General features: G+C 41.0%; 1 pseudogene across 1 annotated transcript in view; it reads right to left on the bottom strand.

The window, feature by feature from the left end:
- The window catches only part of LOC123991369, a 191,672-nt pseudogene that overhangs the window by 76,849 nt on the left and 102,383 nt on the right, over positions 1 to 12,440 (bottom strand). The gene's annotated exons all lie outside the window — the stretch shown is intronic.

The raw sequence follows: 12,440 nt of genomic DNA, 5'->3' as shown, positions 1-12,440 counted from the left end.
TGTGTGTGTTTGCTTCTGTGATCTCTGTGTGTTTTCGTCTTGCAGCTCTCTGCTAGTTGTTCCTTGCAGACGTGCTCCTCGATGTGACACTGAGTACGTGACACACGGGCGGAAGGCGAGGGTGGAGGGGGTAGCGGGTGGACAAGGTGAAATCGTCATAGGGCACGTCTGGGTAGCCTTGAAAGGATCTGATCTGGAGTCTGTTTAGACTAGCTGGTTATGTCCACACACAAACACAAACTCACACACACACACAGTGAGTGGCTTAGTGAGCAGTTTGGTGTGATTACAGCTGGGATATTGACTGGCACTGAAGCCCCCACTTTCAGATGCCTGGAGGGGCCCAATGTCTCTGTGTGTGTGTGTGTGTGTGTGTGTGTGTGTGTGTGTGTGTGTGTGTGTGTGTGTGTGTGTGTGTGTGTGTGTGTGTGTGTGTGTGTGTGTGTGTGTGTGTGTGTGTGTGTGCACGCGCCTGCCTACCTGCTTTGGTGTGTGTGTGTGTGTGTGTATCCATTCTCATTTACATGGGGCTCATTAAGCTCGGTACACAGCTCGTTATCAATGACAAGGTACTTCACAATCATACTGTTATTACGCTGTCAGGACCCGAGGATGAGACAGGGCGTTTATTATGATTGGGCGGAGGAGTATCCTGCGAGCGATGATGTGCCGCTGCGTCTCACAGAGATCAGTGCCAACATGAAGCCAGGAAGACGTCCAACACGACATGGCATCGCCCCAGAAAAGGACAACACATGGACATGTATCCTACTATATGAATGGATTGACTGTTCTGATAGTCCCATATAGACGATCTACAGATGGACATATAATCAACAAATGACTGAATATGTTGATAAACAACCGCTTGCTAAGGTTACGGTTAGGATTAGGGTTAGAATAAATGTTAGGTTTAGGTTTGGATTATGGTTAAGGTTAAGTTTTGTTGATAGTTCATTGAAATTTTGTTGACACTTATTGAACATCTACTGAACATGTACAAACCATATAAAGAAAGTGTTATCAGTTTGTGTGCTGTACTGTATTGGTTTGGGGCAGATATGGTGCAGGAGACAATAACTTAATGTCTTTAGGATGAAGTTGATGTCGCCTAGTGTGATGCTCAAATTACTGTGAGTTAATAATAACGGTTTGCTTGGGTGAATGACTTTCCACTACTGGAAATGCGCACACCAGAAATGTGTTGAAAAATTAATTTACTTTGTTGCAATGTTATTAAAACACAGTTTCATCAAGTCTGTACTTCAAATTAGCATCTCTGTAATTCGAAAACAGATAATGAGTATTTACATTTTTTTAATTTAACCTTTATTTAACTAGGCAAGTGAGTTAACTTATTTGCAATAACAGTCTACCAAAAGGCAAAAGGCCTCGTGCGGGAACAGGGGCTGGGATTTAAAATACAAAATAAATTAAATAAAGATATAGGACAAAACACACATTATGACAGGAGAGACAACAAAACACTATATAAAGAGACATCACAACACTGCATAAAGAGAGACCTAAGACAACAACATAGCATGGCAGCAACACATAACAACACAGCATGGTAGCAACACAACATGACAACAACATGGTAGCAACACGATATGGCAGCAGCACAGCATGGTAGCAGCACAAAACATGGTACAAACATTATTGGGCACAGACAACAGCACAAAGGGCAAGAAGGTAGAGACAACAATACATCACGCAAAGCAGCCACAACTGTCTGTAAGAATGTCCATGATTGAGTCTTTGAAATAAGAGATTGAGATAAAACTGTCCAGTTTGAGTGTCTGTTGCAGCTCGTTCCAGTTGCAAGCTGCAGTGAACTGAAAAGACGAGCGACCCAGGGATGTGTGAGCTTTGGGGACGTTTAACAGAATGTGACTGGCAGAACGGGTGTTGTACGTGGAGGATGAGGGCTGCAGTAGATATCTCAGATAGGGGGGAGTGAGGCCTAAGAGGGTTTTATAAATAAGCATCAACCAGTGGGTCTTGCGACGGGTATACAGAGTAGGCCACGGCACTAACACTGTTTGTTCAACTAATCTCATATGTTAATTCAAATATTATTTGGGCATATTAACAAAAATAGTCTGCACAACAATGTTTTCAACTCAGGTATTTGATACATATGACTACATTATACATATGAATTTATACAGTAATTATTATTCAACGTGTCCTCATCTGGAATTTGAACTCACAACCTTTTGGTTGATGGCATTCGGATCTTCCTGCTACTGTATGCCACCATGTCTGTGTCAATTATCAGTTCATCTCACTATTCTCTCATTATTCATTTCATTGATTTATTTCAGAAATGTTGGGGTTTTCTGTATAGTTGTCTAATGTTGGTGGGGCATATTAACCTGTTTAACCTGTTTAAATGTTAACCTGTTTAAATTACTCCTTAATCACAATAATTGCAACTATTGCATGTCACTAGTTCCACAGCCTTATTTAGTGAAAATGCCCAAATAATAATTTATAGTTGAATGAACATATGAGACAAGTGGAACAAAAACATAATTTTAAGTTGACTGAATTTTGCAAGTTTGGGAAAAGCTTTAATTGAAAAGTTGAGTAAAAAAAAACCCAGTTTAAACAACTACAATGTTTTTATAGTGAATGTTGTGTTACAAATGGTACTCTATTCCCTACATAGTGCACTACTTTTGACCAGGGACAATAGGACTCTGGTCAAAAGTAGTCCACTATATTGGGAGTAGAGTGTCATTTGGGACACAACCCAAAGGCATGAAGGTTAATTATTTCTGTCAGGCCAAAGCAGCAGTAATGAGTAAGTGTTTAGGATGCCCAGGCAGACATGGTAATTGAATAATACTGACTTGTTGGACTGAGCATGTCACGGCATCGTGACCACACAATTCATATCTCCTGTGATAAGAGTACAGCTGGAATCGTTAACTGGTGGAACTGCCACGTCCGTTTGGGACATTACAAAAACAAAGAAATTACTGCAAATAAACTAACACAGTTTTTTTGGACATCATTGCCAGTGGTGATCCGTCATTCAGGGCAGAGGGGTTGGTAATGTTCTCTAGTTGCGTCGTGATTGGCTCAGTGTCTTGTCACTCTAGGGACACTACATCACTGCCAAAAAATGTAAGCCCATTAGGTGCTGCCATAGAGTTACATTAGAAGTGCCCATCCAAGAAGGCTCAAGGTCATTGGCCACAAATAAAATGATGTCAAATGATGTTATATCTACAGTAGCTTTGATTGGACTGATACTTTCAAAATCTTAGCTAGCAAGCTAGCAGTCATCATCATGACCCATGTCGACAATCAACTGGCAAATCCTTTTTAATCCTTGTCATATGAATAGAAATAATGAATAGAAATCATAGACAAAACGTATCGGTGCTCATCGGCCATTGGACATAAACATTACACAACAAGTTGGAAATTGCAAATTCAACAATCAGTGGTTTTGAAGGAATCAGTGGCTAACTGCAAGCATCGCAAAGCAACCACTAGCTTGCTATTCAGTGGAGTGGCTGTGTGGTCCCAAGTCTGGATTTGAGGGTCTCTTTTCCAAGCTTAAAAAGATAAACAATCAACATTGGTCCTGCTGTCATTCTAGTATGACTTCTGCCATGCTCAAAACAACTGGAAACTCAGGACTGGGAAATCTGACTTCAGTGAGTTTAAGACAACTGGGAACTCAGAAAAAAATAACTCTGACTGGGAAAATACATTTTGATTGGTCATCCAACTCAGAATTGCAAGTCTGGAACTCGGGCCCCAGTTGCCTTGAAAGCACCATAAATCCAGATAATGCCAGACTTTGATGACAGAGTTTAATGACACAATTTGTCCACGAAGGACCGTCGCACCACCTTCCTGTTCAAGTGAGCACAACAAGGTGAGTCCAAAAAGGTATTGTAGGCTGCTGCATAAATGAGATAATATTTATACTGTAGCTAAGACTAATACTAAGTGTATGTTGTGTTGTAAGCTGTTAGTAGCCCATATGCCTCACCCTAATAATTTGGTCCCCTCTTAATTTCACCTACTGTTCTGACTTGGTGGTGCACATGTAGCCTATGGCCTGTTTTAGAGAAATGTCATCATCAAATACAGCAAGAGCATTCATTGTCTGCTTATATGCCCCCTTTATTTATCCTACGGTTCTGACTTGGTGTACAGGGAGAATACTGTAACAACGGCCCATGTTCTGAATTCTGTCGCTGTGCATTTCAAATGTGCTGAACAAATAGTTATATTGACTACGCACGTCCTAGCTCATTGTCTTAATCAAAATGGCGGATTGCCTCTTATCTGCTCGTCGTCCCCTTATGCCATAGTTTGTACATCTCAATTGTCAGCAGTAACCACATTTGTTTAAGCAAGTCAGACATATCAGCTATGTTTTTATCAAAGGCAGAAAAAAAAGCTAAATGAACTGTTTCGCTGCAAGACAAGGCTCCGCTGATAGCCAGGTATAGCAGTGGTAAGGTGTTGGGACTGCTGTTTGTGGGCACCGTTAAAGTGCAATGAATGTATTGTTTAGTGTTTTGTTGTATTGTGTAGGGGCTTTGCTGGCATGCATCTAAAAAAAAATATTGCAGTACCTTGATGTACATTTACTGTACTTTACCTTGATGTACATTTACTGTACTTTACCTTGATGTACATTTACTGTACTTTACCTTGATGTACATTTACTGTACTTTACCTTGATGTACATTTACTGTTTTGCACGCATTACTGTCCTCTGTTTCTACCTCCATAACATCAACAAAGCAATAACAAAAACAGCAAGGCACTGTTTTCTCCAATGTGGATTGGATCTTTAGGAAAGTGTGCAGGTTGTGTGTGAAGTCTACCCTCTTAAGGCCACTGAGACAAGCAACGTTATACTGGATAGGTCAAGTGAAGCACTGAAATGGCACCCTATTCCCTAGAGCAGAAGTGTTCTACTGTAGACCAACTCTGGCAAAAAAAAACATACACTATATAGGGAATAGGGTGCCTTGAGGCGGCAGGTAGCTTTAGTGGCTAAGAGTTGGGCCAGTAACCGAAAGGTTGCTGATTCAAATCCCCAAGCTGACGAAGTGAAAAATCTGTTGATTTGCCCTTGAGCAAGGCACTTTATCCCAAATGCACCTGCAAGTCACTCTGAATACAAGCTGAAAGAATAGGATGCCATTTCAGATGCAACCATTCTGTTTTGTGCGGAAAACCTAATACAAAAATACGTTTAGTGTTTTTGTGTTGTGGGCGTGTTGAATATCCCACAACGTTGAACCAAATTAACTTGGTTTCCAGGCTAAATGGGAATATTAAAATGATATATTCAATCAGATGAATCTACTAAAAGACTGAAAGGACACACCGGTGTGTTGTCTGAAAATGCCTATCTGCTGAATCCTTACTGAAAAAAAACACATTAATGTCACACGATCACATGTGAAGTGTTCCAACAACATGTTTTTAATCATGTGTTTTATCTGTAAGAGATTACTCATCTAACCGCTGATTCAGACAACCTGTCTGTCACTCTCCCACCCCAAACAACTCACTGTCCTCTCACAGAGATACAGATGTACGGTTCTGAAAAGAACATCATGCCAGCGACCAACACACTCATGTGTCTATCTAACAGCCCGGAGGTGTTGTCCATACGTCTGTCCAGCTGTGTCTGTGTGACTGAGAGGTAGCTGAAGGGCACAGGAGGACAGCTGGATGGGTATTGCTGTGTAAACTAGGGCCTGTGCTGTGCTGGCTGTGGCTGTGGTAGTAACAGCAAAGCGTCCTGGCTCAGCATATATGAAGATAAACACGCATGCATACATAAACACACACACGTGTATACAGACACACACACACACACACACACACACACACACACACACACACACACACACACACACACACACACACACACACACACACACACACACACACACACACACACACACACACACACACACACACACACACACACACACACACGTGTATACAGACACACACACACACGTGTATACACACTCGTATACACACACACACACACCCACACACACACACACACGTGTGTATACAGAGACACACACACACACATGTGTATACACACTCGTATACACACACACACACCCACACACAGCAGACTGAGGCTCATGCGAGCGGAAGGGCGGTGGGCGTGGGCTCAACGGGGAAGGGGGCAGAGAGGAGATGTCATGTGACAAGCACTCTCTGTGAAGCACGTCAACAAGGTTTCGCTCCCACGGTTAACACAATCCACGTGACTACGCACGCCCAACTGGCCTCGGGTGAATAGTCCACACAAAACGTATACAAACACACACACATACGTGTGCAGATGGAAACTTTTCCATGCACAACCATGCACGAACACACACACACATGCACAACCATGCATGAACACACACACATACGTATGCACAACCATGCACGAACACACACACACACACACACGTATGCACAACCATGCACGAACACACACGTATGCACAACCATGCATGAACACACACACATACGTATGCACAACCATGCACGAACACACACACACACACACACACACACACACACACACACACACACACACACACACACACACACACACACACACACACACACACACACACACACACACACACACACACACACACACACACACACACACACGTATGCACAACCATGCACGAACACACACACACACGTATGCACACACACACACATACACATTTGGGTTTGGCAGAATTACCCCCATAACGGTAACATCAAAAGGTTAAATAATGAAACAATATTTCTGTAGTCCAAGTGGTTGGAGTGGTCCTTGGGCACTTATAGAACAATTATGTCAGATCAGTTGTGTTTTGTGATCCCATGAAGGACAGTATAATAACATAACTGTATATCTGAACGTGTATTTTTCCCAGTGATCATATTCACATCCAAATGTTGGTGAACTGACATGATTAAATATGAAACTATTTGTGAGAAGATATAAAGTGATGTTAGCCTTCTAAATGAGAGAATTGTTTTTCATGTGAAGTCTTAACCAAGTCAGTGGCTACATCCACGTGAGTACAGACATTATATTGGCGTCATGGAACATCCCTTTTTCCAGAGTGCATAAAACTCACTTCTGACAAAAATGTACATTAGACCAAGCAGGCGGACGGTGTTGAACCATACATCACGAATGGTTAGACTCCATGCAGTGCCAGCTGTACACGTTGAAATGGTTAAGAAAACTACACTTTCACAGTCTGCAGCTGTATAGGCAAAATAGTCTAGGAAACTCGACCGAAGAAGAGAAAGAAGAACAATTTCCTCTCACCACTATAGATAACTCTAAATGATCTATTTTAACAAACCGAGCAAGAGCACAACCGGCTGGTACTTTGATAATATCCATTCTAAAATAACATTCCCATATCCAACCACCATTGGTACGTCTGGAAGACCCGTTCTAACAGACACAACCAGAGACTTTCTGTCAAATTTACACCCAGACGGACCGATTCCAACAGAGACAACAAAGGCATGCAATCATAAAAATATAGAGTGGCTTGTGAAAGTATTCACTCCCCTTGGCATTGTTCCTATTTTGTTGCCTTACAACCTGGAATTAAAATATATTTTTTGAGGGTTTGTATCATGTGATTTACACAACAAGCCCACCACTTTGAAGATGCAAAATATTTTCTCTTGTGAAACAAGACAACAAAAAAAACAAAAGACAAAAAAAAAAACAGAAAACTTAAGATTGCATAACTGTTAACCCACCCAAAAGCAATACTTTGTAGAGCCACCTTACTCAGCAATTACAGCCGCAAGTCTCTTGGGGTATGTCTCTATAAGCTTGGCACATCTAGCCACTGGGATTTTTGCCCATTCCTCAAGGCAAAACTGCTCCAGCTCCTTCAAGTTGGATGGGTTCTGCTGGTGTACAGCAATCTTTAAGTCATACCACATATTCTTAATTGGATTGAGGTCTGGGCTTTTTACTAGGCCATTCCAAGACATTTAAATGTTTCGCCTTAAACCACTGGAAAGTTTCTTTAGCAGTGTGCTTAGGGTCATTGTCCTGCTGGAAGGTGAACCTCCGTCCCAGTCTCAAATCTCTGGAAGACTGAAACAGGTTTCCTTCAAGAATTTCCCTGTATTTAGCGCCATCCATAATTTCTTAAATTCTGACCAGTTTCCCAGTCCCTGCCGATTATAAACATCTCCACAGCATGATAATGCCACCATGCTTCACATGTGGGGATGGTATATTCTCGGGGCGATGAGAGGTTTGGGTTTGCGCCAGACAGTGTTTTCCTTGATGGCCAACAAGCTCAATTTTTGTTTCATCTGACCAGAGTACCTTCTTCCATATGAACACCAAACTTGTTTGCTTATTTTTTCTTTAAGCAATAGCTTTTTCTGCCCACTCTTCCATAAAGCCCAGCTCTGTGGAGTATATGGCTTAAAGTGGTCCTATGGATAGATATTCCAATCTCCGCTGTGGAGCTTTGCATCTCCTTCCGGGTTATCTTTGGCTTCTTTGTTGCCTCTCTGATTAATGCTCTCTTTGCCTGGTCCGTGAGTTTTGGTGAGCGGTCCTGTCTTGGCAGGTTTGTTGTGGTGCCATATTCTTTCCATTTTTTATCATGGATTTAATTGTGCTCCGTGGGATGTTCAAAGTTTTGGATATTATTTTATAACCCAACTCTGATTTGTACTTATCCACAACTTTGTCCCTGACTTGTTTGGAGAGCTCCTTGGTCTTCATGGTGCCACTTGCTTGGTGGTGCCTCTTGTTTAATGGTGTTGCAGACTCTGGGGCCTTTCAGAACAGGTATATATATACTGAGATCATGTGACACTTAGATTGCACACAGGTGGACTTTATTTAACTAATTATGTGACTTCTGAAGGTAATTGGTTGCACCAGATCTTATTTAGGGTCTTCATAGCAAAGGGGGTGAATACATTTTTATTTACATTTTAAATTTTTAAACAAGTTATTTTTTTCATTTCACTTCACCAATTTGGACCATTTTGTGTATGTCCATTACATGAAATCCAAATAACAGGTTGTAATGCAACAAAATAGGAAAAACGCCAAGGGGGGTGAATACTTTTGCAAGGCACTGTGCATTGCAAATGATATTTTCGAATGAACGGCCGTTCATGTGCAAAGTATTATAATTTCCATGAGCCTAGTTATCAGCTGTGTGTACGATAGTGGAGTCCTTTGTCTTTTGTCTCTTTCTTACATGACCTTTTCATTTGGTGTAAAAAGTCGTCATAAAGGGTTCAGTACACTTTTCATTTCATTATGTAGTACTCAATGTGTAAGCTATTCTGTTTGTGTGTTTATTTCATGCTCTGTGATTATTTAGTTAGTAAATAAATAATAAGGCCAATTTGTGTATTGCATATTCATAATTTATGATAGAGTTCGTGCAGATATCCAAGGATATTGCGACATTCAGAATGAGACTGATAGAAGATAAAATGAGTTAATGACTGATTGTTGACTGAAATGTCAGAGATATTTATATCTTTAGAGTTAATTCGGAAACGGTAACTCATTAAACAAACTTTTTCCATGGTGTCCCAAGATTGCTGATGAGTTAATTGTTACATGAGTAATTTAATCGTAATAATTAAACATACTGTAATTAATCGATTTGATAAAGCAATTGTCATCACATTACAGTTTTTTTCATTTGCTAAACGACAGTCACATGTGCAAAACTCTAACTACAGTCTTGCACAGCAGCAGTTCATGTGGACCAAACTCTAGTTCGTTTTTCATTGCTTGAACACAGTTTTCAAAACTCTACACACTTATCCCATGACTTTAACCACAACCTGCACAACACTGTGGATTTACAGCACTTTGTTCAAATGCTAACACACTGCTGTCAAAACTGTGAACCACACATTCAAAACAGAATAGATTTCAGCCTTGTGCCTTTCAAACACTGCTGATTGCAACTTCAGCTGAAAGGCTAAGCAGGTGTCTTGTTTTACATATTACAGTATATATAGCTAGATCTCAGAAAGACTAATTTTGGAAATGGAACAAGGAAGATGGGTTCGTGGAGGGAGAAGGGTGGCAGGGAGAGGGCGGATGCGTGGAGGAAGACAAAGAAGACAAAGAGCTGTTATTTCAGATGAAATAAGGGCTACACTTATAGACCATGTCGTGAACCATGGCCTCTCATTGAGAGAGGCAGGGTTGAGGGTGCAACCCAATCTGCAAAGATCCACAGTGGCATCTGTAATGCAAATTTTCCATCATGCAAACAGGTGAGTTACATCCTTACAGTAAATGAAAACATTACAGGAATCAATTTTGTATTGCAATTATAGAATATTTACACAGATATATATTACAGTAAGTTTGACTGTAAAATATATTTTTACAACAGGACCCAAAGGCTGCCCCCAACAGGGGGAAGAGGAAAAATATTTTCAGATGCGCAGGAAAATGCTATTGTTGACATGGTTGTTGTCAACAATGCAATAAAACTGCGGGAGATTCAAGATAGAGTGCTGGCTGATAATGATATATTTGAAAATGTTAATTCTGTCAGCAGAACAACTATTGCTTGAGTCCTAAAGAAATACCAAGTTACAATGAAACAGTTATACACTGTACCGTTCGAGAGAAACAGTGAACGGGTAAAAGAGCAAAGATACCAATATGTCCAGGTAAGACGTCTGAGGTTACGTACACAGCTATACAAAATATTTACAGTAAAAAAAACACTAACATTTCTACAGTAAAACTGTGCACTTACTGTTTTTCAGAAAGTAATGGAGGTGGAAGCACTGGAAAGACCACATTCATTTGTATTTATCGTTGAAGCTGGATTTAACCTTGCCAAAACACGGCGCAGAGGAAGGAATGTTATAGGTCAAAGGGCCACTGTGGAGGTTCCAGGCCAAAGGGGGGGAAATATCACCATGTGTGCTGCAATGGCCAATGATGGTTTGCTTCTCAACACACCACTCATTGGCCCATACAACACAGAAAGGCTTATAGCTTTCCTAGAACAGCTCTATGCTCAGATAGTGCCAGCAGAACAGGGGGAGCCAGTAAGAAACCCCCAAGTTTTTGTCATAGTTTGTGATAATGTTGCTTTTCACCACTCTGCAGCTGTCACAGATTGGTTTGCAGCACATCACAGATTTATGGTTTTGTACCTGCCTGTATATTCACCCTTCCTCAACCCAATAGAGGAGTTTTTCTCTGCCTGGAGGTGGAAAGTGTTTGGTCACCACCCACATGACCAGATGTCTCTTTTGGAAGCCATGCGTGCCGGATGTGAGGACACGAGTCCAGAGGACTGCCAGGGATGGATAAGGCACTCCAGAAGGTTCTTCCCCAGGTGCATGGCAAGAGAAAACATTAGATGTGATGTTGAAGAAAACCTGTGGCCTGATGCTAGAGAGGGGCAGGATTAGCCCCTCAATTATTTGTTTGAATTACAGTATGTACTTTTAGTTTCTACCTTTTTTTCTCATTACTGTAATTCCGTAATTTACTACAGACTATTGAAGCAAACTGCTCATTTTCATTTACCTTAAAGAATTGTTATGTTCTAAAAAATTTAATAAATCATGTGAAAGAATGTCACTCTTTTCTTTGAAGAAAATATTACTTTGTATGAAGTCACTGAAATTGTTCAAACTGTAAAGATGAAAAGTTTGTATTTTCTGTATTGGTGTTTGATGCTAGTGTTTTTACTCTCAGTGTGTTCTGAGTGACAGTGTGTGTTATCTCAGTGAGGGTTGTGTATAGTGTTTGGCTGCACTGAGCATGTTTTGAGCCATGTTTTAAGAGTTGTGTTGCTTGGAATGAGTTTTGCAGGTGATGTGAACTGTTTAGCTCAGGTGACTGTTGGTAGTGCAGACTGTAGTTAGAGTTTTGCACATGTGACTCCAGTTGTGCCCACTGTCGTTTAGCAATCGAAAAAAACTGTAATGATAGCCAAAAACACGACACAAGCATGCACATAACACTTAGAGAGAGAGCCAATATCTCTCCACAATAATAGGGATGAGAGAAAAATTCCTCTTCAAATAAATCTCCACATACAGAGACAAAAAAGTTTTGAATGTGTGATGTTGCATCTAGCAAACTGGAAGTTATCCAATACAGTCACCACCCCACGACAGTTCAGACTCTCTATGTATCCAACACAGTCACCACCCCACCACAGTTCAGACTCTCTATGTATCCAACACAGTCACCACCCCACGACAGTTCAGACTCTATGTATCAAACACAGTCACCACCCCACGACAGTTAAGACTCTCTATGTATCCAACACAGTCACCACCCCACCACAGTTCAGACTCTCTATGTATCCAACACAGTCACCACCCCACCACAGTTCAGACTCTCTATGTATCCAACACAGTCACCACCC

Source organism: Oncorhynchus gorbuscha, linkage group LG12 (assembly GCF_021184085.1).
Source record: "Oncorhynchus gorbuscha isolate QuinsamMale2020 ecotype Even-year linkage group LG12, OgorEven_v1.0, whole genome shotgun sequence".
Classification (NCBI taxonomy): Eukaryota; Metazoa; Chordata; class Actinopteri; order Salmoniformes; family Salmonidae; genus Oncorhynchus; species Oncorhynchus gorbuscha.
Note: the sequence above shows the minus strand (reverse complement) of the source record. Positions and strands in the feature narration are given on the sequence as shown.